This window comes from Ascaphus truei, chromosome 1, assembly GCF_040206685.1.
Source record: "Ascaphus truei isolate aAscTru1 chromosome 1, aAscTru1.hap1, whole genome shotgun sequence".
NCBI classification, from domain to species: Eukaryota; Metazoa; Chordata; class Amphibia; order Anura; family Ascaphidae; genus Ascaphus; species Ascaphus truei.
This window is the reverse complement of record NC_134483.1, coordinates 24,283,300-24,310,617: the sequence shown is the minus strand read 5'-3', so window position 1 is coordinate 24,310,617 and position 27,318 is coordinate 24,283,300.

Here is a 27,318-nt window from a genome sequence, read left to right as displayed (position 1 = left end):
CCTCATCTGCAGGGATCCCCTCCCTCATCGCTCCACCCAGGAGCCATAGCCCCCCACAGCTTTCTGAGAACCCCTTGCCTGGCTGCCCAAATACCACCACCCCCAGGGTGCCCAGGTACTGATCACCCTCTCCCCCCCTCCCCCCATGGCTGCACAGAGCCTCCCTGCAGCAGCACCCTTTCCCCTCCACTCCTCTGCTGCAGTTCCCCTGCACTTTACGCCCCTCATGCGTGTGTATATGAGAGTGTGTGTGTGTGTGTGTGTGTGTATATGGGAGAGGTGCCTGTATATGAAAGAGTGTGTGTATGGGAGAGAAAGTGAGTGTGTGTGTGCAGGACACCAGAAATACCCCCCCAATAAGTCACCCCTCCACCCCCCACCCAATCACCCCCCAGTCACCCCCCACCCAGTCAATCACCCCACCCACCCACCCAGTCACCCAGTCAGTCACCCCACCCACCCAGTCACCCAATCAGTCATCCCACCCCCCTCACACAATCACCCAGTCAGTCACCCCACCCCCCCACCCAGTCATCCAGTCAGTCACCCCACCCTCCACCCAGTCACCCAGTCAGTCACCCCACCCCCCACCCACTCAGTCACCCCACCAAGTCACCCAGTCAGTCACCCCATCCCCCCACCCAGTAACTCAGTCAGTCACCCAGTCAGTAACCCCCCCCACCCAGTCAGTCACCCCACCCCCCACCCAGTCATCCACTCACCCCCCCACCAGTATCTGCCTCCATCTCTCTCATGCTTTCTCTGTCTCTCGCTCTCTCTCAAGCTCTGTCTCTCACTCTCTCTCTCTCTCTCTCTCTCTCTCACGCTCTCTCTGTCTCTCGCTCACTCTCTCTGTCTCTCTCTCACGCTCTCTCTGTCTCACTCTCTGGATATCTTATTTACCCTATCTATCTTAACTGCCCTATACCTACACCGAAATAACCTATGCTGCTTTCTTCCAGATCTGACTCAAGCTTCACATGGGAGACATCGGGACCCCCCTAATCTAGAAGACAGGTAGGGAACACCTCCCCTCCAACTTATAACATTGCGGGAATGAGGGTACCTTGAAATTGAGGGACTGCGAATCAGGTAAGATCCCAGGTGAGATTGCTGCTTTAGATATTGTGAAGTGGGGACGTCCAGACACTTGGTTAAAGTGTGCAGGAAACTAGTCATTCACATCTGGCTTTTTTTTCTAAATCCGACATTTACACCCACACCCACGTAACAAGTACTAATTGTACTATAATGTAATACAATAAATAAAATGTTGTCAAAAACTAATGTTATTCAATTTTTTTTAAAACGGGCCTGGGAGCGGGACTGGGGGCGGGACTAGGTGACGACAGCGACAAAATAATATTGGGGATTCAGTATGTATAATATGGAAACATGTGCCTTCAAAGTGCTTTGAGATGATACTGATGATACTGTTTGTGTTGTATAATATACTGAAATGAGCCTTGCATAACTGTTTGTGAATTGCTAGGATGGACAAGAGGCTGTAGCCAATAGGGACTATGGTGTGCTTACTGCACTGTAGCATTGTATATGAGGCAGATGTCTGCTGATTGCAATAATAAAAATAATAAAAAGTCCAAAATAATGCTCCAAAACTGGTGCTAATATTAATGAACCATAAAAAAAGATTTTCAGTCTATTACCTAGTTTTATGAGACAGAGTATGTCAGAAATTTTCAATATTAAGTTAAACCATAATCAAAGACTCTATTTAAATTATCTATATTTAAATTGGCAATGGTTAGGCTCAAAGACGAGAATGCAACAATTCCCCCTCCCTCTACTGCAGCACATTTTACTGCCAATGTACCATCATAAGGTAAGCCATACAGTATGTCCAATATAAAAATTACAGTATTTTATTTGACATACAGTAATATGCATTAATATAATAACACATTCAAGTTCACACAATTTTAAATACATCTCAATAACATACATCAACAGAACATAACAAAATGAATAATTAAAAACTACCAAGTTTATAATACTTCTTCCACTTCATGTTTTAGTGAAACAATATTATCTTGTACACTTAGTGTTGCATTAAATACTGTAAGAAGGTCATCACTCCCACAAACCTTAAAACATACTGTAGTGCCAATGAGTATTCTAAAACAAATCTGGGGCAATCACCAACAAGACCCAGGTACATGCTGAGTACATGCTGGGTACATGCTGCAACATTTCAGTGACATTTCTATAGACAGACTAATGGCCCATCGAATTAACAGCGGGGGTCCTTGGCAGTCCCATTCAAACTGAATGGGACTGCCAGGGACCCCTGCTCTGTTCATAACCTGTTGGTTATAGCCCCAGATTTTCCAAGGCAAGTTTAAGGCAAGTTTTAGAATACTCGTTGGCCCACCTGTAATAGAAACAAGACTAGAAACACTGATTTATGCAAAGATGACAGGTTGGTGGTTGTAGTTCTGTGACTGCTCACGACCCTACAAGATGGGCATTTTCCTGGTATCTTTTGAATCCATAAGAGGCAAGAAAATGATGAGCCGGCTAAGGATAGCAGAAGTGTTCTACTGTATAATGAATCTTTATGTACAGTACAGTATGTGGAGGGAGGAATAGAGTCTGATGGTGCAAGGCATTTTAGACGCGGGTTTGAACTCTAGCAAGTCCAGAGATTTATTCTTCCATTTTAATATTTTAATTAAACAAAATGTAAAAATATTTCTTAATATTAGAAACTGTTGAATTGTTTTAATTTTTGATTATTTTCTTCAAAATATTTACCTACAGTAATTTATCTAAAATAATGTTTCTTTATGGATGGTTAAGACTCAATTAAATAAGGAGGTCATCCCTGCAATTATTTAACTAAAAGAATATCTTTCTTTGAGGAGGTTTTAGACTCTTTTAAAATGTTTACATTCTAGTGCATTGATCTTAAAATTTTTTTCGTTCATACTGTAAATAAAGCTACTATTAGATTTTCTCAGTAATAAACTTCCTAATTGTACATATTTAATCTAAGGTCCATCACTAATTAGAACCGCACTAATTAGAAAACAAACTGTTTATTTAATTACCTATATTTTGACAAACTTTTTCAAATATACAGTATGTAGAAGTATGAAAAACTGTATGGTTTTTCTTTAATTGTATTATAATTTTCCCATACATTTTCAGTGTATTACTTGTTTATTTATATTTACAACCAGAGACAGCACATAAAACACAGACAAAGCGCAGTTTTAGCACATCCAGTGAAAATCATACACGGTACAGTGCCTAAATATATATGTATAAATATCTATTAAGTAAAATGGTCTTTTAGTTTGACATTTTTGGCCAAAATTGTTGGAAGCCCCTGAGCCAACGTCACGGCAGACCACAATTCAGGGGTCCCTAACGCTAATATAAATTCTTAATAACCTGTGTAATAACAGGAAGAATGATTTATAGTAAATCTGTCAATATTAGTTGCAAAGTTCTAAGTCTGATTGAAGCCTTTATTAACCTGTACATTACCAGGAAAAGCACTCTGAATTAGAGTTGTCACAACCATCCTGCAAGCAAACAAGTTCCCCTGTGTGGAAGATGCTATGGAGTGAGCCCTTAACCATTTAAATGTGGGAGGGGGTGAGCTTAAATTAAGTAAGAGGTTGCCAACCTCCAATCAGCCAGGACTAGCTGAAACACAATTGTAAAATTTACTGGACACCCAACAAGCTCTTATTGAACCCCCAAAATAACCACAACATATATATAAGCATATGAGTGTCACAGAGGAGTGCTACTGAGCATGGCAATATATATTTAAAACCAGAGACAGCACATAAAACACAGACAAAGCTCAGTTTTAGCACATCCAGTGAAAAGGTGTCCAGTATATTTTACAATTGTGTTTCAGCTACTGCACCGACACACTTTATTCGAGCAAATACCCAGTATGTACCTGGCAGATACCTGGAATGCGCCGCTCCTCACCTCTGACAAGCCCCGTTGCGTTTGCCTTCCCAGCCTGGGTTCATGCCTGGCTGACGGGCGGCTGATCTGTTAAATGATAATGATTAGGATTTAATAGGCTGCAATGCTTCGCGTGTCTACCAGATGGCATAAATTCATCAATTGTAATGCAGTATATATATATACTGTGCAGTATTGCAGCCAGCGGGAATAAAATGCTTCAATCCCTGCCTGGAAAATACCTCAATGCACTCGGGCAGAAAACAGTCACAAACCTCAATACACCCGGGTATACCCGAATTCGTGGGACTAGCCGAGCTCGAATAAAGTGTGTCGCCAGTGTAGTCCTGGCTGACTGGAGGTTGGCAACCTCCTACTTAATTTAAGCTCACCCCCTCCCACATTTAAATGGTTAAGGGCTCACTCCATAGCATCTTCCACACAGGGGAACTTGTTTGCTTGCAGGATGGTTGTGACAACTCTAATTCAGAGTGCTTTTCCTGGTAATGTACAGGTTAATAAAGGCTTCACTCAGACTTAGAACTTTGCAACTAATATTGACAGATTTACTATAAATCATTCTTCCTGTTATTACACAGGTTATTAAGAATTTATATTGGCGTTAGGGACCCCTGAATTGTGGTCTGCCGTGACGTTGGCTCAGGGGCTTACAACAATTTTGGCCAAAAATGTCAAACTAAAAGACCATTTTACTTAATAGATATTTATACATATATATTTAGGCACTGTACCGTGTATGATTTTCACTCGATGTGCTAAAACTGAGCTTTGTCTGTGTTTTATGTGCTGTCTCTGGTTTTAAATATATATTGCCATGCTCAGTAGCACTCCTCTGTGACACTCATATGCTTATATATATGTTGTGGTTATTTTGGGGGTTCAATAGGAGCTTGTTAGGTGTCCAGTATTGTTTATTTATAGGCAAGGTATTCCCACTCATATTGAAATCAGGTCAGTTCATCATTATAAATCAGAGAAGCCAGTGAATAGGAGAATCAGCAGTGTTCCATGTATCGATGCAGAAGCATCCTGTATCGATGCAGAAGTTTTCAATGGAAAGAGGAGTCACTGAAGAGATATTCATGCAGCAAAAGCTTGCTCCGGATTATTCCAACATATTCAGAGCAGGTGCAAGTACATTATTAACATTTTGGGGGACCAAGCCTCTTCTTCAGGTAGGTCCATCCATAACCTAGAAAAAGTGGCTCAGTGAGTAAAGAAACTGAGGTTGTTGCAGGGTAACCTGATTCAATGCCTGGTGTTGGCTCCTTGTGACCTTGGGCAAGTCACTTTAACTCCCTGTGCCTCAACATAGATAGTATGTAAGCTCTACGGGCAGGGACTGTGCCTGCAAAATGTCTCTGTAAAGTGCTACGTAAAACTAGCAACGCTATACAAGAACATGTTATTATTATTATTATTATTATTATTATTATTATTATTATTATGCTGAACTAGAAAGGGTTATATATATACAGTATATCACCCTTTCTTTAATATATATATATATATATATATATATATCAAAATACACATATATGGGGAGCGCATGCGCGAGGTTGGAGAGCATGGATGCATAATGCCGTAGCTCTGTGCCCCTCTCCAACATAATCCAGCACACAAAACGAATAACTGAACCAAATTAAACAAAAAATAGCACAATCGCCGCACAGTAACACCAGGATATCGAAGAAATCCATGAAAACCCCAGGAAAGAGGGGTTTGCCAGAATATTTTGGCGAAGGTCGATCCCGCAGGGCGGCCTCAGCAATGGCCCCCGCATCTAGAACAGGCTCCGAGTCGGAGGGGGAAGGGAACCCAGATGACCAGGGGCTTCTACCGGTCAGACGCTGAGATATTGAGCGGCTCTACCAGGACTTAAAAGATGTTCTGCAAGCGGAGATACGAGCCTTGGCCAAGGAGGTGGGGGGCCTGGGGACCCGGACGCATGAATTGGAATTGAGGTTCGACACAAACTCTTAAGCAATCCAAAAAGGCACTAAAACAACGGCGGATCTACAGACCCAGATCAATGAATTGCGTGATCGGCAAGAGGACGCCGAAAACAGGGATCGCCGCAACAATGTGCGCCTTCGCGGGATCCCTGAAGCCATAGTGGACTGTGAGGAGTTTGTGGGGCGCTGGATGGAGCATATCTGCCCAGAGTCCCCAAAGGACAAGCTCTTGATGGACCGGTGTCACCGGGCTCTGCGCTCTCGGCCCCAGCCCAACGAACTTCCCAAGAGACATTATAGTACGTTTACATTTTTATCGTACACGAGAAGAGATCCTGCAAAAATCACGAAATATCCCCTTCATGGAGTTTGAAGGAGCCAAGATCGCGGTGTACCAAGATCTGTCACCCACCACGCTGGCTAGACGGAGAGAACTGTGGCCTATCACCAGGGTACTCAGGGAGAAAGCGGACCGTTACCGGTGGACGTTCCCCTTCGGCCTCGTGATGATCCGAAATGGCTGCCCTATACACCTAAAATCTCCAGAGGACGGGAACAAATTCCTCCAGAAGATTGGGCTAGGGGCAGCACCCAGCACTACAACCGAGGAGCCTGAAGCTCCGGCAGTGGGACCAGCGTGGAACACAGTCGGAAGCCCAGCCAGAGGAGGGAACGCCTAAGGTGGAGGCTACTCATTTGTCACTGTTAAATAAAAACCCCAAGTTGCAAAGTTTCCAAAGTTTGTTTTGATGCTGCACCAGCCCCGGTGAATACGTCGATGAACTCTATATATGCCGGTGCTCCCCACGCTATGGGACCGTTAGAGGACAGTTACCTGTAATAACCAACACGGCAACGAGCCCTGATGAGGAGGGGGAAAAATTAAAACATTAAGAATTTCCGCTTATCTCGTGGTCCAGTTATGGCGGCCAGGGTAGCGATGGAGGACCTCCCAGCGTGGAACGCAGGACGCGGAAGAGGAGATGGCGGGAAGATCTCACCAAGCGGGAAAACAGACCAGGCAGGAGGAGCGGCTTCGGCTGCATCTTCCTCGTGGCACCGCCTAATCCAAAATGGCGGAAGAGGAGAGACGTCACCGGAAGGGGCGTCACCAGAGGCGGCCATCTTGAGTGGGGCGGCATAAGGAGGAACACCCAGGGACACAGCGCACGGAAGTCGACGCAGTTCCTGCAGCGACGGCGGAACAGCAATGGAGCCTGACAGCACACTGAGGAGGTAGCAGACCGGAGCGAGGAGTGCAGCCACGGAGAGACTGCACGACTACAGCTCAGCGAGCCGAAAGCAGGACCGGCACAGAAGCAGATGGACGGAGGGAGGGGGAGAACCAATTAACTAAAGGAAGAGGTGGCCCTTATAGTTAAATAGCAAAGGGAGTAAGAGGGGCAGGAGTAATCAGACGGAGAGTAGATAGGGTAGCTGGTAGCTAGTGGAAGCCAGAATGAGATGTAAGAGTAGGTAGAAATAATGAGATGGTAGGGGGATGTGATTGTAAGCAATAGGATGAGATAAGAGATGGGAGCACACGGGACAAGAAAAGAAGGGGGAAGAGTACACAGAGAGGTAGGAGAAGGTGAAGAAGAGGAAGTAGTCAAGAAGGTAAAGCAGGTGAAGATGCGAAGGGTATGTGAGAATGTATGGGGATGAGGCAGGTAGCAGGAGGCAGTAAGTTTAAGAATGAGACACAGTAAGGAGAAGAGATGGGAGGTTGAGCCCATTAGCGGCAGAACACAGAGGTAGACAGGGCACTGAATAAGAATGGAGGGAAGAGAGGGATAGGTAGGGGAAAATAGGGAGTTCAAGGAAGCCGTCTGGAGACAGGTAGAATACCAAAGGGGGGGTTGTGGTGCAGTACACGCTTGAGCAGGAAGGCTAGGTAGAGGGGGAAGACCGAGCCAGTGGAAGCTGAGTTAGCTGAGCGGTGGCAAGAGGTCCCCACAGTTCGAAGGAGGAGATAGGAGGGACAGGCAGAGGGCAGCGCAAGAGCCTGGGGACGGGGTGCAGCTCGGGGTTAAAGTTATAGTTAAAGTTGAAGTTATTCGTTTATTCATGGATAATGTTAGACTGCTGGAGAGGGGCGGTGGGGTATGGACCTGCCCTGATCTCCACATGTGCTCCAAGTCGGGACTGGCCTGGATTAGGCTAGTGGGTACCGACAAAGTCCCTTGGGAGGGTTGGGCGGTGTGGGAAGGGGAGGGACGCCAAGAGGGAGGGCGGAAACCCCCCCCCGCTGATTACCCAGGGGCAAGGATCACTGGACTGCGGTACTGGTACCAACGTCAAGTGACCAATGTTCTGATATCTGTTTTCTCTTTGTTGTTCGTCTATATGTTCCCCTCCCCACCCCCCTTCTGTGTCAGCCCATCCTTGATTTCAATCCCAGATACAAACGCTTCGATCCTGGAGAGAGAAAGGCGGGAGATCGGTCGGCGAAGGGGACAACAAGAGAAAAGATCCCAACTCGTCCAACAACAGCTGTTACACAGATTGTCCACGATATACCGCCCAGATGAGTAGTGATATTATTATGATTTCACATAATGTGAAGGGGTTCAACAGTCCCACTAAACGGAGAATTGCCTTTAGGGAATATAATCGTAGGAAGGCCGACATTATTTTCCTACAGGAAACTCATTTTTCCCGCCTAAACCACCCAAAATTTCTAGATAAGAGCTATAGAACATTTTATCTTGCATCTGCGGATGTCAAAAAACGAGGCGTGGCAATAATCACACATAACAGGCTTGCCCTGACCATAGACAAACAACACTCTGACCTAAAAGGTAGATTCCAAATCTTGACGGGCACAATACAAAGCCAACAGGTAACTTTAGCGTCAGTGTATGCCCCTTGTGAGCAAAACCCCGCTTTTTTCGAACAATTTTTTGCCAAACTACATAAAATAGCTAAGGGAAGTATCTTCCTTGCGGGTGACCTAAATCGCACAATGGACCCTGACCTGGACAGATGCACCCAAATTAACACAGCCCATAGACAGGACCTATTAACCATACGCAATGGCCTCCAGGATTGTCAGTTGACAGATGTATGGAGAGAACAACACCCAGTGGCCCGAGAATACACTTTTTACTCACACCCCCATGACAGATACAGCCGATTAGACTACTTCCTAGTGTCAAACAGAGTGGTTCCAGTGGTGGGCCATACAGAGATCCACGAGATCTCATGGTCCGACCACGCGCCTATAGAGCTGAGGTGCACGATAGTAGGGCTAGACAGACCCGGAGCAAACTGGAAGCTTAACGAGCTTCTTCTCAAGGCCCCCGCTACCGAAAGGGCGATACGGGACTGGATAAAGGACTTCTTTAGAAAAATAAGGGAAGCGTGCAGTCGCAGGCCACACTCTGGGAAGCCCATAAGGCTACTCTCAGGGGATTCCTCATGAACATAGCTGGTAAGCGGAAAAGAGAGGAAGCGTCTAAAATAAAAGAGCTGCAGGCGAAATTAACACTCCTCACTGCACAGCATTCCGCGGACAAAAACCAGAACACGTGGCAAGAATTGATAGATACTAAGGCGGCCCTTAATTTAGTGTTATCATCCCAGGCCGAGAAGGAGTTAGCATGGTCCAAACGCAGATTTTACGAAAAAGCCAACAAGCCAGATACCTTACTAGCCAACAAGCTCCGAAACAAGCTTCCAAACTTCCGGATAGCGGCAATTAGAACACAGCAGGGTGACCTTACCTCCGATCCGAGACAGATAGTGGAAGCATTTCGGAAATATTATGCTACACTATATGATGGAGATAAGGTTACTCACAACCAAAAAACATCAGCTACCTTAAAGAGGTTTCTGTCTGAGGCGCAGCTCCCGACCCTGGGCAGGGCTGAGAAAGAGGCCCTACAGGGTGATTTCACCCTGGAAGAGATAACAGAGGTAATTAAGTCCCTCAAACCAGCCAAGGCCCCAGGTCCTGATGGCTACTCTAATTTGTATTACAAAAAATTCTGTAAGACCCTAGCCCCTCATCTTCTGAAGTTATTTAACGGGATCCTGGAGGGGGAGCCCTTCCCGACCCAGATGCTACAGGCATCTATCTCAGTGATCCAGAAACCCGGTAAGGACCCGGCAGACTACAAGAGCTACCGGCCAATCTCCCTGATTAATTCGGACATAAAAATCTTTTCCAAACTATTAGCAAACAGGGTGGGTAGCGTCCTTCCGGGCCTGATTCACCCGGATCAAGTAGGCTTTATTGCAGGCAGACAGGCAGCAGATAACACCAGACAGATAATAGATTTGATAGATTTGGCAAAAAAGAAAAACATACCGTCAATGGTGTTGAGTCTGGATGCCGAGAAGGCATTCGATCGTATCGATTGGTCTTACCTACGAGAGATGCTGGGGGTGTTTGGGTTTGGAGGCCGCCTTCTAGAGGCAATAATGGCCCTATACTCAGGACCCACAGCGAGAGTAAGACACCAGGGTTTCCCTTCGGAACTATTTAATATACGGAGTGGGACCCGTCAGGTTTGCCCGCTGTCCCCATTACTTTTTGCCCTCTGTATTGAACCCCTCGCAGCCCACATCAGGTTATGCCCCAATATAACAGGAATTCAAACGGGGGGACAACATCACAAAGCTGCGCTGTATGCAGACGACGTGATCCTAACTATCTCTAAACCGCTGACAGCCCTGCCCAATGTCTTTGAGATCCTGGGCACCTTTAGCATGGTCTCAGGGTTTAAAATTAACCAGGCCAAGTCAGAGGCGCTCAATATCAATCTGCCAAAACCAATTGAAAAACTATTAGAACTAAACTTTAATTTTAAGTGGCAATCCTCCGCAATCAAATATCTAGGGGTATATATCACAAGGGATTACAATACCTTATATAAGGCAAATTTCCCCAAGATGATGAAGAAGCTAAAGGAGGACCTCAGGGTTTGGGCGGGTTACGGGATATCATGGTTCGGCAGGATTAATAGCGTAAAGATGAACTTACTGCCCAAGCTGCTATATCTGTTTCAGACCCTACCAATACCGTTAGTTAAATCTGAGATCCAAGCCCTTCAAGCTCACATCATCCAATTTATTTGGAATAAAAAACGCCCACGAATTGCAAAAAGCCTACTGACAAAACCAGTGGTAAAAGGAGGATTATCGGTACCTTGCTTGATGGCGTATTATAAAGCGGCACAATTAAGCCAAATCATTCAATGGCACGCGGACCCCACAAACAGAAGATGGGCAGAGCTGGAAAGGGAATGTTGTGCGCCAGTGACACTCCACAATTTGAACTGGCTACCAAAACAATGCAAAAAAGGCATTGGGACGCCGCTCTGCGCTGTAGCGAACTCCTTAGCGGTGTGGGAGACATCCAAATTCAAAGCTAACCTAACTTCACCACAAACACTAATGACCCCCCTATGGGACAATCCGGATTTTGCTCCAGGGCTGGTAGGCGATAAATTTATAAGATGGACGCAAGCAGGGTACAATCGATTAAAGGACCTGGAGGGTACAAGATCTATCAAGACGTTCGATATGCTAAGGGACGAATCAAAATTACCAAATGTAGAGTTATTTAGATTCCTCCAGGTCAGGGCATTCTATAACAAATTCCCCGTTCGTCCCGCACAAACTAATTTTGAACAGCTGTGTTCAAATCCAACAGACACAAGGGGACTGACTTCTCGAATGTACAGGGAGGTAGTCTGTCCGGCTCAAGTAGACAGCCCCCGCCTACGATACATGCGACAATGGGAGACAGAGCTAGGGGATACTTTAGAGGATGAAGAATGGGACTACATATTGCAAGCTGCCGCGAAAAGCTCAATATGTGTCACATTGAAGGAGAACGCATATAACGTCCTTATGCGGTGGTACCATACCCCAGCTAAATTATCTAAATTTGTCAGGGGTTATTCGCCGCTCTGCCCTAAACAGTGCGGGGAATTAGCTGACCTTAAACACATGCTGTGGTCGTGCCCAAGGGTGGCCCCGATTTGGGAAAAAATTCGAGACTGGTTGCAAGGGATTCTCGATTTAGAGATCCCCCTGGACCCGTGGCTGTTCCTTTTGGGCAGGCGGCCCCAGGACATGTCTAGAACGACACACAAATTGGTCATGCACTTTGCGACCGCCACCCGGTGTGAGATTGCAGCATTGTGGAAGCAGAATGAGATCCCAATTATCCCCAAAATCAGGAACAGAATTTGGCAAGTTTGCCAGATGGAACAGTTGATGAGTTGGGTCAACGACTCTGGCACTAAATTTCTAAAAGTCTGGGACCCATGGCTAGAACAAACCAACATCCCTGGGTTGGACGCCGCCTCAATTTTGCACTAATAATAATAAATGCTTTCTCCTTGGATGGGATAGACTGGACACGGACGTAGGGACACACTAGTCAGTGCCACCCAACAGTTACGCTGAGCAACAGGTTCACGAGAGAGAATACCCAGTCACTCAAGGTCGCCTAGACCCTCCTCCAGAGCTTCGCAAGATCATCCCCCCCTCACCCCCCCACCACATGTGTACCCCCCCCCAGTCTTGTGAGTCGAGTATGTCTTGTCTTGCTTCCCTGTATGTGGTTCGTCTAGTGCTGTTAGTGTCGACAGCTGTTTAACACAAAAATGTGGATTGACTGTAATGTACGCCTATGGGTGGTGAGTTTCTGTATATCTGCTTTCCACAAATAAAAAATGAAAGTTGAAAAAAAAAAAATACACATATATACGTGTGTGTGTGTGTGTGTGTGTGTGTATACAACTGTATGCTCATCTGCATGTCTTAGGCAGGTCTTCAACCCCACCTTTCACCATTATCACCCAGCACACAGCACTTCCATTGCAGCAAGGGATTCTGGGGAATGACATGCAAATGAGCACACAGTACCACTTTTTGCTTCAAAAACCATTTTTAACAAGGCTCCCTATAGGCTTAAGCTTGCTGCATGGTCACAGCTTTGAGCACAGCCACGGTTAAGGTGCATACCCAGAAAACCCACAGACAGCTGTTTCGACCATTATGGGTCTCATCAGTGTGGGGTTGGTAAACTGGGTATGCAGAGAAGCTTTGCTGTGGAGTGTTTTTGTCACTTTTTTTACTAATCATAACTTAACTGAGTATGGTAAACCCCATCCTTTAGCTTCTCTGCATACCCTATGAGAAGGTTAAAAGGATGGCGGAAGACCCGAATATGCAAGGAATTAAAGTGATTCCGAGCTTCCAGATGGACGAGAAAGCGGTGACGGTACACATGTCCAACCCGTTCGTACCGAAAGAAGACCTGGTGATGTTCTTGAGGCAATACAGTACAAGTGTTAAAGGTGGAATTGAATTAAAGAACGCCTACGGGATCTACAACAGCAAGAGGAGATTTTGGATTAGGTTTAAACCTGACCCAGATGGAGTGGGGGGTGTGGCTCATCCACCTTCAACTTTCATTATCAGAGGGAATCGGGGTTTTTTGAGTTATTACGGCCAACCTACCTACTGCAGGAAGTGCTACGAGTACGGACATACTAAAGAACATTGTGGAAAAATTGGGGTGGTTTGCAGGAACTGTGGGAAAGAGGGACATTTTGCTGTGGATTGCGACATTCCAAAAAAGTGCGACCTGTATGGTGAGTTTGGACACTTTGCACGACAATGCTCGAAAAAAAGTTATGCTCAGGTTGCTAAAATTGGGACTGAAATGGAGTGTACACAAGAGTTGGCTAATGTAGAGGGATTTCAGGAGATTACTGTAGTTGAGGAAACTTCAGGAGAATTAATTGAAGAAACTTTGGCAGGTTCTACAAGCGATATCTTGGAGAAAAAAGAGGAAGATCTCTTCCTGGACTCCATGGCCCAGAAACCAGAGGTGGGGGGAGGAGACGGGGAGCAGTCCATCAGAAATATGTGGGGGAGGGGGAAATACGGTCATTGAGTGTGGTGGAACCTAGCTGGGCGGAAAGTATGGAGTTTCAAGATGCACAGAGGGTGAGGGAAGGTCCCGAAGATGTTTTGGAGGAGGAAATGGAAATAGGAGGGAAAAAAGATCAAAAGCGTAAAAGTCTGCAAGGGATAGAAACAAAGGAAGATAAGGATAGCCAGAGTAAGTGGAGCCTGGAGAGGAAGGTGTAGAGGGTAAAATTGGGAAAGTATCAGGGAAAGTAACCCTAAAAGAGAAAATGGAACATTTTGAGGACCTGAGGAGGAGATGTTCTATTTTGGGTGGGTATTTTCCGGAAGCAGCATGGGGGGATTAGTGACGAACAGATAATAGAAAGATTAGAAAAACTGATGTACCAAAGAAAACAGCTGACAAAAGATCAGTATGAAGAATTAAAAAAGGAGCATGTACAATGGATTAAAATAAAAGAGGCTAGGGGAGAGGTGAGGGAGAAGGAGAGAAGTAAGAGCAATAGCTCAAAATTATCAAGCGTGGACCAAAAGGGAGAAAAGGCAGGTCCTAGTGGGTTTAAATACAGTAAAGAGATAAAGAGGGAGGATTTTGTAAAATGAGAGGTAGGAAAAATAAACTTGTGGGCAGCCACCTATAGCAGAAAGGCTCCAATGTTGGACTGGATGAAGGCGCAGTAAGCCAAAGTAGGGGTATCTGTAGAGGAAGCAAGTAAGGAAATTTTTTTAGTTTTTGATGAACGTTTGTTAGAAGAGCTGCGGGGACAAAAGAAGTAATTTGTGATAATGTTAAAACGTTCTGTAGAAAGTACGAAAAGTTTTGTGTAGAATGGGATGAATTCATGTTTTTTTTAGCGTGTGCGTTCTGTGGTATGCGAGAGACAGTTAGATTATATAGAAAAAAAGTATAAATTGTAATGTTTTGGGTGGTCGAAAGGGTGAGATGCACAGATGACGACTTGGAATGTGCTGTTCGGCTTTCTTGAATGCTGTTTTGCCTTTGTGTTGTTTTTGTCTTGGCAAACAAGTAATGTATCGTGATGTTTTCTGTTTATTGCTTTCTGTAAAGTAATACTTACTGGTTGTTAATTATGTGAACCGTTAATAAAACTTAAAAAAAAAAAAAAAAAGTTGTCTGTGCGTGGGTTTTCTGGGTATGCACCTTAACCCTGGCTGTGCTAAAAAGCTGTGACCATGCAGCAAGCTTAAGCCTATAGGGAACCATGTTAAAAATGGTTTTTGAAGCAAAAAGGGGCACTGTGTGCTCATTTGCAGGTCATTCCCCAGAATCCCTTGCTGCAGTGGAAGTGCTGTATGCTGGGTGATAATGGGGAAAGGCGGGGTTGCAGACCTGCCTAAGACATGCAGATGAGCATACAGTTGTATTTACATTTGCATATTTGCTTTGCTGTGGAGGGTTTTTGGCACTTTTTTTACTCACCATAACTTAACTCAGTATATATATATATATATATATATATATAAAAGAAAGGTGATATACTGTATATATATATATATATATATATATATATATATATATATATATATATATATATATATATATATATATATATATATATATATATATATATATATATATATATATATATATACACATGAAGGTCAGTCAGCACACTGCAGTAGAAAAGGTTATAATAGTAGATGCTAGTCCCATAGAAAATAAGTATGATACGAACCAATCCAAAGACCAGTAAAGAGACAGCACACCGCACGGGGTTAATCCAAAAATCTATATTCACAACATGAAATACACGTAAGCCAACGTTTCGGTCCCACAGAGAGACCTTCCTCAGGGCCGTGCAACCCACAAGTGCAAGTGACCACACATATATACCCTCACCCATAGTGCAATGCAAACAAAGGGAACCAATCACCAACATGCAATCAGACAGAATATGCAACATAGCTGTGCTCCGTGCCCCCTCCCCTATTACCTGATTATCCAAATGACTCATCATGACATGAGAGTAGGCACTTAAACTATTAGGAGAAAGACACCCTTTAGACACTGGTCCCAGGGTCTACTGCCCTTGCGGGGGAAGGTTGCGCGCCGCGCATCTGCAGTGGGCCAAAACATATTGACTGCCGGAGCGCCAGCAAGGAGAGTACGCCGCGCATCACAGCTGTGAGCAGACGCCTCATTGACTCTCCCTGGCCACCAGGGACGCCGGCAGCGCAAAACGCACATGCGCAGTCTGAAAAACCGCCTCGGTGCACAGTTACCCACACACTGACAGTAATATTGGGCTAAACAGAATAGTAATACACAGAGCGTTAAGGTGAACCACAGGGGGACAGGTAGAGGTATAGAGCACAAGGAGCGCATAGCATCACCATAGTATATAAGGACAAAGGAAGTGCAAAAGTGCAGAGGGAGTGATGCAACGTTGGCTTACGTGTATTTCATGTTGTGAATATAGATTTTTGGATTAACCCCGTGCGGTGTGCTGTCTCTTTACTGGTCTTTGGATTGGTTCGTATCATACTTATTTTCTATGGGACTAGCATCTGCTATTATAACCTTTTCTACTGCAGTGTGCTGACTGACCTTCATGTGAATTTATGCTTTATGGGTTGTGCACCTACGTACTTTATTCATTGCTGTACATTCCCTGCGATGGCCTAGCGGGGAGTTGTATTTAGGAAACACTTGGCCTCATTTACATATTCTATCTGCATATGGTTGTGACTATTTGTTATATGTGCAATGGAGGAATTTGCTGACATCACAGGCATTTTTTCGTCCCTATCGGATGTGGCGGGTTTCAGTGATGCAGAGGTCGCACAGATCCGCTTCACAGAGTCCTTTGATGATGTAGCAGGACCTGACAAGGCGGCTGATGTTTTCAATGAGCTCATTAAATTGAAGAAACGTGAAGTGGATTTTTATTTACATGGCCTCACCCTGTCACACTACCACAAAGCGAGGATGCTGCCAAGGGGGTTCAGGGTGAAAAATCAGCCTACCATTGGCAGATGTGACATGGATTTCTGCAAACTCTGGATAGCCATTTTAAACAAATGTTCTTTCGATCTAATGATTCTGGTCATTGACCAATCAAGCAAGGAAATTGCCAAATTGAAAAAGGACATTGCAGTAATAGAAACCAAACATGTGGACACCCTGGCAGCGGACATGGATACCAACTGGCTGGATAAGATGCAGAATACCATTGATGCCTATAGGGCAAATTTAATCAAGTTTAAGAAGGAGAAGCTCCGGCAGGTGACTGCGGACTACAAAGAGCGCAACGTCTACCGATGGCTCCTGGGGCTGGGTGAGACGAAGAGCGGTAGAAGCGGTCCACAGCGACGATACCAGCCTCGGTCTAGGCGGGGTGATGCTGCCAGGATGGGCTACACGACCAGTGATACTGATGCATCAGATGCCCCGGACAACACCTCCATGGAGCCTTTTATAGGTCCGGGCGATGGCGGTGGAGCGAGAACTCTCCCGCAGGGCACAACGCGCACAGACCCACCAGGAGAGGTGGCCGGAGATCGGCGGTATCCCGTGCGCGAAGGAAAAGCGACAAGGGGGCACCAGGCAAGCGAGACGGTGATCTACAATCTATCGGACCACTCACTGACACCGGCAGAGGTTAGCATTTTACAGAAAGGCTTATCATTTGTGCCAACCCATATGCAGGATTCCTTTGACTGGGAGGTTGATATGTACAGACTGCACAGACAATTGAAGTTAAAGGATTTCTTCTCTAAGAATATTGATATTAACTCTTTTGGAGACATTACCCCTAATCCATTTAAGACCAGGAGCACCTTTGACCCGCACTCACTGAACCCCAACATAGCTGCATTTATGAACTTGGTGACGAAAGACACACGGAAAATTCTGAAGAATCATAAGACCAGCTTTTTTAATACATCGAGAGAGGAGAGAGCTGCCCTGAAAATGCTACGGGAGAACAAGGGGATTATAGTGAGAGCAGCAGACAAGGGTGGAGGGATTGTGGTTTTAAATTATCAATACTATAAGCAGGAGATTGAGCAACAGCTTGCAGTTGTACATCATTATAGACGCCTCCCGGGGGATCCGACGATAGCCTACAAGAAGGAGATTGATGGCATCATCCGATTGGGCTTGAATAATGCCTGGATCACAGAAGAAACCAGTAAATTCCTGACTCAGGACCACCCTGTGATGCCAGTATTATACACACTACCCAAAGTACACAAATCTATAGTCGCACCACCGGGCAGACCCATCATCTCGGCCCGTGGGTCGCTGTGCCATCCCCTCTCGCAATTTGTGGACTTCTATCTACAGCCACTGGTGGCTGGAATGGGTTCATACATCAAGGACACCACGGACTTTATTGAGCAGCTCAGCCATCTTTCCGTTAACACAGCAGAATGTATTCTTGCTACGCTAGATGTGTCCAGCCTGTACACCAACATTCCCCATGCAGGGGGCCTAGAAGCAGTACGCACAAAATTGGAAGAACAGGGAGTCGAACAGGGTCCACCAGTTGACTTTCTCATGTTGCTCATTGAGGTCATCCTCCATAAGAACTTCTTTAAATTTGAGAAACACTACTACTTGCAACTTACGGGCACTGCCATGGGCTCAAATATGGCACCGTCGTACGCTAATCTGTTTATGGATTTGTATGAACGGTTGCACATATTAACTGACACCACGCATGGACGGCATATCGTCAAATACCTTCGCTATATTGACGACATCTTCATTCTGTGGACGGGCAGTGAAGAGGAGCTGCTGACATTTGTTTCTGATTTAAACAAAATCCCCTCCACAATCCGTTTTACCCTCAACCACAGCTACCAGGAAATCGCTTTTTTAGACACCATAGTGTACAAAATTGGAGGCACGCTGGCTACTAGAATATACCGGAAGAGTACAGACAAGAACTCCCTTCTTTGTGCAGCCAGCCACCATCCTGTACCACTCAAGAGGGGTCTCCCATACTCCCAGCTTCTCCGAGTGAAAAGAATCACCACTGATCCAGAAGAATCCCAAAGGGCCTTGGCCCAAATGGCCGCACGCTTCCAGGAGAGGGGCTATTCGGCCAAGGACATCAATTTTGCCTTGCAAAAGGTTGGACAGGTTGATAGGGGTGAACTATTGACACCTTCGACAGGCAGACCAGTGAGCAATAGGCTCAATATAGTCAGTACATTCAGTACTGCTACCAACAGCATTAAGCGCTGCATTCGGGGCAATTGGCGCATCCTGGAGAATGACGAGAGGATTGGTGCATATGCTAGAGAGCCACCTCTATTCTGCTTTCGTCGGGGACCAAACATTGGTGACATGGTCACTGGATCTGACCCAATAGACAAATATGCCACACCCACCACTTGGTTAGCCAAAAAACCTGGTTCGTACCGCTGTCATGGCTGTACCAACTGCAACTATATGCAGCTGGGCCCTAGCTACAATCACCCGCATAGTGGCGCACCGATTAAAATCAAACAACAACTGAACTGTGAGTCTAAATTCGTGGTGTACCTTATTAAGTGTCCTTGTGGATTGCTGTACATCGGGAAGACTGTAAGGATGCTGAAAGAACGCATGGCCATGCACCGTTCAAACATCAGAAAAGCCCTACTGAGTGATGCCTCTGATGTAGACCTGAAGTGCCTACCTGTGGCTAGACATTTCAAGGAAAAAAGGCATACACTGGCCACACTTCGTTGTATGCCTATTCTGCAGGTTCCAGTCCCCCCCCGTGGGGGTGACAGGGGCAGGACTTTGCTTAAACAGGAAGCAAGGCTTATCTATGAACTAAGAACTATGACACCTGGTGGCCTAAATGGGGAACTTTCACTTAGCTGCTTTTTGTAGCAGTCTCCCTGCTTTCACTTGACTTTGCATTATGCCTTTTTTATGTTTGTCACTCATACTCTGTTGCATCACTCCCTCTGCACTTTTGCACTTCCTTTGTCCTTATATACTATGGTGATGCTATGCGCTCCTTGTGCTCTATACCTCTACCTGTCCCCCTGTGGTTCACCTTAACGCTCTGTGTATTACTATTCTGTTTAGCCCATTATTACTGTCAGTGTGTGGGTAACTGTGCACCGAGGCGGTTTTTCAGACTGCGCATGTGCGTTTTGCGCTGCCGGTGTCCCTGGTGGCCAGGGAGAGTCAATGAGGCGTCTGCTCACAGCTGTGATGCGCGGCGTACTCTCCTTGCTGGCGCTCCGGCAGTCAATATGTTTTGGCCCACTGCAGATGCGCGGCGCGCGACCTTCCCCCGCAAGGGCAGTAGACCCTGGGACCAGTGTCTAAAGGGTGTCTTTCTCCTAATAGTTTAAGTGCCTACTCTCATGTCATGATGAGTCATTTGGATAATCAGGTATTAGGGGAGGGGGCACGGAGCACAGCTATGTTGCATATTCTGTCTGATTGCATGTTGGTGATTGGTTCCCTTTGTTTGCATTGCACTATGGGTGAGGGTATATATGTGTGGTCACTTGCACTTGTGGGTTGCACGGCCCTGAGGAAGGTCTCTCTGTGGGACCGAAACGTTGGCTTACGTGTATTTCATGTTGTGAATATAGATTTTTGGATTAACCCCGTGCGGTGTGCTGTCTCTTTACTGGTCTTTGGATTGGTTCGTATCATATATATATATATATATATATATATATATAATATATATATATATATATACAGTATATCACCTTTCTTTTATATATATATATATACTGAGTTAAGTTATGGTGAGTAAAAAAAGTGCCAAAAACCCTCCACAGCAAAGCAAATATGCAAATGTAAATACAACTGTATGCATATTTACCACTGGGTCCGCCTTTATATATATATATATATATATATATATATATATATATATATATATATATATATATATATATATATATATATATATAAAGGCGGACCCAGTGGTAAATATGCAGCGAAAATGACCTGGCTCACAAAGGCTCCCGGGGTGCACAAGTGTAGAGGTTGTGTAAATTGCCAGTATTTAATGCTGGGCAACACTTTTATGCATCCGCATAAAGGTTATCCAATTAAAATTGTGGACTTTCTCAATTGTAGTCTACATTATCAAATGCCCCCGTGGGCTTGTTTACGTGGGCAAGACATTGCGTATGTTTAAGGAACGAATAGCAATGCATCATTCCACAATACGCAAGGCCCTTGCTGACCCCACCAATTCTGATGATCTTAAGCTGTTACCAGTGGCAAGGCACTTTAAGCTTAAACAGCACAGCTTAGCCACCTTTCGTTGTATGCCCGTTCTACAAGCCCATACTCCAACCAGGGGAGGAAATAGACACAGGCTTTTGCTCCAGCTTGAGGCGAGGATGATTCACAGACTGGATTCTATGGCCCCCAAAGGCCTGAATGAGGACATGAACTTGGGTTGTTTTTTGTAATTTTTTGTAATTATTACTGTTCAACATCAACTGTATGTATACATGGATCAGCGTAGTTCAAAATGATTGGTTTAAAATGCATTTATTATACAGTATATTTTATTACAGCTTGTATATTCTTGTCGTTCAGCTTCTTCCATTGATTTTATTTTCCCCTCCCGGTTCTCTTCACTTTACCCTCACTGTGTATTGGGTGTTCTTTATTCCACATTTTTGCAGGTCCGTATATTGTATATTTATGTAGTTCTACAGACAGCATGTTCCTTTATTTGATCGCACTTTGTGCCTTCAGCAGTACTGGTATACTAGGGGTTAACTAGCAACCTATGTATATCCATGCAGCATGTGATGCCGACAGGTTTATTATGGGTTACCTGACTGGGATTACAGCGGGTTCCATCTGTCATAGGATTCTACTGATATACGCATGCCAGTATCTGTTATTCTTAGATGCTGCTTAGAAGTAAATTCATCACTGCTACAGCACATACACATTTGCAGTGGTGTATCTGTACACGTGCAGTACACATGACAACCACTGGTGTCTGCTGCCTTTAAAGAGTTGAGCACACATGTGGTTGCCTTGACAACCGGGCCTGCTGATGCAGCATCAGTTTGTTTACATGCAATCACACTGACAGCTTGGTTTGATCATGTGACTTGGATTCCCCAATAGGAGTACAGACATGGAGTTGGAGCATGATCTAATTAAATTGTATTATGCACAGCTGTTTTGTCATCCGATGATGATGCTTTCTGATGATGTGGAGATGTTTATGTCACTTGGGTATTGGGGTATATAAGTCACTCACTGTGTTGTGTCTGTTGCACCACCCTGAGGAAGATCCCCCTTTGGGATCGAAACGTTGGAGTTATGTGCTGTATTTAATACATTTATTTTCATTCACCTGAGTGCTGTCTCCCTTTTTGCTGCTATGCGGTAATGTATACTTTTATTATTTATATGGGACATGCACCTATTCATTATTGAATTTCTATTGAAGTGCCAGTGATTTTTTATCACATATTCTATTTATGCACTGTGCACCCATAGTGTGTACATTACGGCTTATCAGCTGCTTTTCCATTATTGATTATATACCACTACTTTGAGGCTCAGGACTGTTAGATATGGAAGAATTTGCTGACGCAGCTGAAATATTTGCTGATCTTTCTGAAACATTAGGCTACACGGATGCAGATGTAACCAAAATACGCTATACAGAATCAGTTGATGTTGTTTTGGACCGGAGAAACCCTCTGATGTTTATAATGATCTAATACGTTTAAAGAAGAGAGAAGTGGATTTCTACCTTCATGCTGTAACGCTATCTCATTACCACAAGGAGAAACTCCTTCCCCGTGGTTTTCGGATAAAAAAACAACCTACGATTGGACGCACGGATCCTGAATTCTGTAAGAAGTGGGTGGCCATTTTAAATAAATGCTCCTTTGACCTGACCCTGCTGGTTATTGAACAGTCCACGAAGGAAATAACGAAAATTAAACAGGACATTGCTGACATCAAGGACAAACACGGACACATTCTGGAATCAGACTCTTCAACTAATTGGACTGTCAAACTCCAGACCGCAGTTGACCTACACAGGGCCAACCTTATCAAATACAAACGGGATAAGTTGAAGCAGGTCAAATCTGATTATAAAGAACGCAAAGTGTATAAATGGCTTTTGGGGCTTAGTGACAGCACTCAGGGTAGACCAGGGCAAAGGAGATACTATTCCAAATCTAGAAAGGCGGCTTTTGGAGGGTCAAGATATAATACCAGTGACACGGACCTATCTGACACCCAGGACAACACCACTACTGAACCTTTTTTAGCAAAACCACCGAATCTCGGCAAGAAACCACCGTAACCAGATTCAGACGCCGGGGACCAATTCGGAGGGGCGGTTGGAAATCAAAGGTCTCTACCACGAGAGTCGAAGACGAAAGGGGCAAGGGGAAGAACACAGAATCTGTAATCTTTAATTTATCGGACTATACCCTCACCCCGGCAGAGGTGGCGGTACTCCATAAAGGGCTCTCTTTTGTTCCCACTAATGCACAACAGCCCTTTGACTGGGAAGTAGACCTATACAGGATGCACCGTCAGCTGAAATTGAAAGACTTTTTCTGCAAGAGAGATGAGTCTGCTACCACTGGCAGAGGATTGAGCGTCTATTCGGATACTAAGAAATTGAGACCCAGAAGTGTTTTTGATCCGCAGATTACCAATCATAGCATTTCCACCTTCATGGGACTGGTTGAATCAAATACTAAACCACGAGTTATGAACCGTCAGATTAGCTATCACAATCTCACCAAGAGTGAGCGTCTGGCATTAAGATCCCTCAACAACAGAAGGGAAATTATCATCAAGCCTGCGGACAAAGGGGGAGGCATTGTAATAATGCCATACTCCTATTACTGCAATGAGATTCTGGGTCAACTCGCCCACCAGGACCATTATAAAAAGCTAACCGCAGATCCTACAGCGGTATATAAGCATGAGGTGGATTCAATTATCACAATGGGACTAAATAATGGCTGGATCTCAGAGGATTTGGTCTAAATTCTTGACCACTGATTTTCCGATTATGCCCATACTCTACACCTTGCCTAAGGTACATAAGTCTCTCATAGCACCGCCGGGTAGACCAATAATCTCAGCGCGGTCATCACTATGCCACCCACTGTCACAGTTTGTTGATTTTCACCTACAGCCTATGGTCCTACAGATGTCATCATATATTAAAGATACTACGGACTTCATAACTAAACTGTCAGCACTATCATTGGATTTAACAGATGTCTTGCTTGTGACACTTGACGTGTCAAGCTTGTACACATTACATCCCCCACCAGGAGGGGATGGAAGCTGTCAGGAGCCATCTACACAGTACCGGCCGAGGAGATGGTCCTCCATCAGAGTTCCTTATGACTCTCATAGATCTTATATTACATAAGAATTACTTCAGATTCGAACGGACGTACTATCTCCAACTCATGGGAACTGCTATGGGGTCTAATATGGCCCTATCTTATGCGAATATCTATATGGACACATATGAGCAGACACACCTTCTACATGATTCTCCACACGCTGAGTCTATTTTATATTATGCTAGATTCATCGATGATGTGTTCTTCCTGTGGGGTGGGGGCGAACATGATCTGTTGGAATTTATTCATTATGTGAATCTCATACCATCAAACATACGCTTCACGTACCAGTACAGTGCCACTAATATAGTGTTCCTGGATACCGTGGTATATAAGGAAAATAATGTATTGTGTACTAGAATACATACCAAGGACACAGATAAGAATAATCTCTTAGATGCTCAGAGTCATCACCCTCCCCCTCTCAAGAGGGGACTCCCCTTTTCACAAATGCTCCGCGCGCCCGGTTACTGTCCGAGACCGGGCAAAGGTAAGAATAAACTCGGCCGCGACAGTACACATTTGCAGTGGTGTATCTGTACACGTGCAGTACACATGACAATCACTGGTGTCTGCTGCCTTTAAAGAGTTGAGCACACATGTGGTTGCCTTGACAACCGGGCCTGCTGATGCAGCATCAGTTTGTTTACATGCAATCACACTGACAGCTTGGGTTTGATCATGTGACTTGGATTCCCCAATAGGAGTACAGACATGGAGTTGGAGCATGATCTAATTAAATTGTATTATGCACAGCTGTTTTGTCATCCGATGATGATGCTTTCTGATGACACTTGAGTGTTGGGGTATATAAGTCACTCACTGTCCTGTGTCTGTTGCACCACCCTGAGGAAGATCCCCCTGTGGGATCGAAACGTTGGAATTATGTGCTGTATTTAATACATTTATTTTCATTCACCTGAGTGCTGTCTCCCTTTTTGCTGCTATGCGGTAATGTATACTTTTTTTATATATATATATATATATATATATTTTTTTTTATATATATATATATATATATATATATATATATATATATATATATATATATGACAAAACAGAGAAAGAAAGCAGCGCCTCTGATAAGTGTGAAAACAATAGTAAAGTGAATAAACTTGCTAAGAATATATAATATAATATTATATCTACAGCGTGTTAAATACTAATAATGAATCCCTTAATTATTACTATAGCACAAAAAAATATTATTACACCTGTAAACCATATGGAGAAAATCTACATATAACTAAGTAACAACATATACAGAAAAAAAGCAAAGAAAAAGTGATAAACTAGTCCTCAGAAATAGTTCCAGTAAAAATTGTGGATGCTGGTGTAGAGAGTCTCCGGCTGCTCTCAGTATGGACAAACCACGTCCACAGGGAATCTAAGGGGAAAAAGAGAGGAGAGAGCGCACGCCCATAGCGTAAAATAGTAAATTTAATGAGGGGAAGGGGAGGAGGGGGTAAAAAATGCACTTACAAAAGTACAATAAAAACAAGCATTGCGTGATTAATAATCACCACCATCCAGTTAATACTGCATCCTTTTGGGGCAATCCCAGTCTCAGAGTATGAAGGATCGACGTCCCAGCAGGTATCCAGGGCAGGTAAATGCTGTTCAAGAGTCCAAGAAAGTGGCTCAGTTTTCTTCAGCCTCTGTAGCACTCGCGCATGGATCAGTCTGCTCCAGCGCTTGGTAATGACGTAATGTCAATGCGTCCAACGTGATGACGCTCCCTGACGCGTCTCATCACTCACGGGTAACTTTTTCAAAGGGAAGTGTGGAGAAGGGGAAGGTCCGGTATTTAAATGCAAAATCCAATGATGTTAATTGGTTGGAACGCCCCAACTCAGCTGAAAAAGTGCTTTGTGCTATCTACTAATATACCACCAATGAATATATATAAAATACATATGATAAAATGAAATAAAACCTATAAGAATTGGAGGAGATGAAGTATAGGGGATATACCCGCAGATTGTAAATGCTATACCTAGGGGGAATATACACATCTCATATATAGTATAATACATATAAGCTAAACCAACTAACATTAAACACATATAAAGAAAATATTCTAAAAACATATTAAACATCCATTTAATTGTATAAAGCAATATGGGTAAACGATTAACCCTTAATAGCAAACATGTAAGGTAGTGCAGTTCCCATAAAGGACTTGTAAATATATATATACAATAGCAGATATATCAAAACTGAAAATATATATATGAAAATATATCAAAACTGAAAATATATATATAAAACAATATATTAGAAAATATATAAAATAAACAAATATATAACAATAAACTAAGGAGTCAAAAACCAAATACTTGAGCATTTAGATTGGATATAAAATCCAACCTATAATATCCAATCTCATGCGGATTTTGATATATTAGAATTGATGGAGAACGTTAATGTTAGGAGTCTGTATGCCACGAACAAAGCAAGATGTCTGGAAGGACATAAGAGGATTACCACACTATAATAAAATAGTGGTATAACCTATAATAAGTGCAGTGTATACTGTGATGCTTATAATAAGTGTATATGAATCAGTGTAAAAATAAATAATATCTAAACTATCAATACCACTAAATAACCATGGATATCCTATCATTTATAATAGTGTAAACTTTAAGTGGTGGATAATATATAAGTGACTAAAGGTGTGCTATATGGTGAAAAAATATATATTGTGAAATGATTAAATTATATATGTTAAAACCCAAAGAATCCATACTGGAAATAAAAATATAAATATAACCCAAACTCCGGGAAATGGGGGGGGGGGGGTCAGGGGGGGGTTGGGTGGGGGGAAAGGGGGGAAAGAGAAGGGGGGGAGAGAGAAAGAGGGGATCTCTCCATCATTTCTTTCCCCCCAACCCCCCCCTTCTCTTTCCCCCCTTTCCCCCCACCCAACCCCCCCCCCCCCATTTCCCAGAGTTTGGGTTATATTTATATTTTTATTTCCAGTATGGGTTCTTTGGGTTTTAACATATATAATTTAATCATTTCACAATATATATTTTTTCACCATATAGCACACCTTTAGTCAGTTATATATTATCCACCACTTAAAGTTTACACTATTATAAATGATAGGATATCCATGGTTATTTAGTGGTATTGA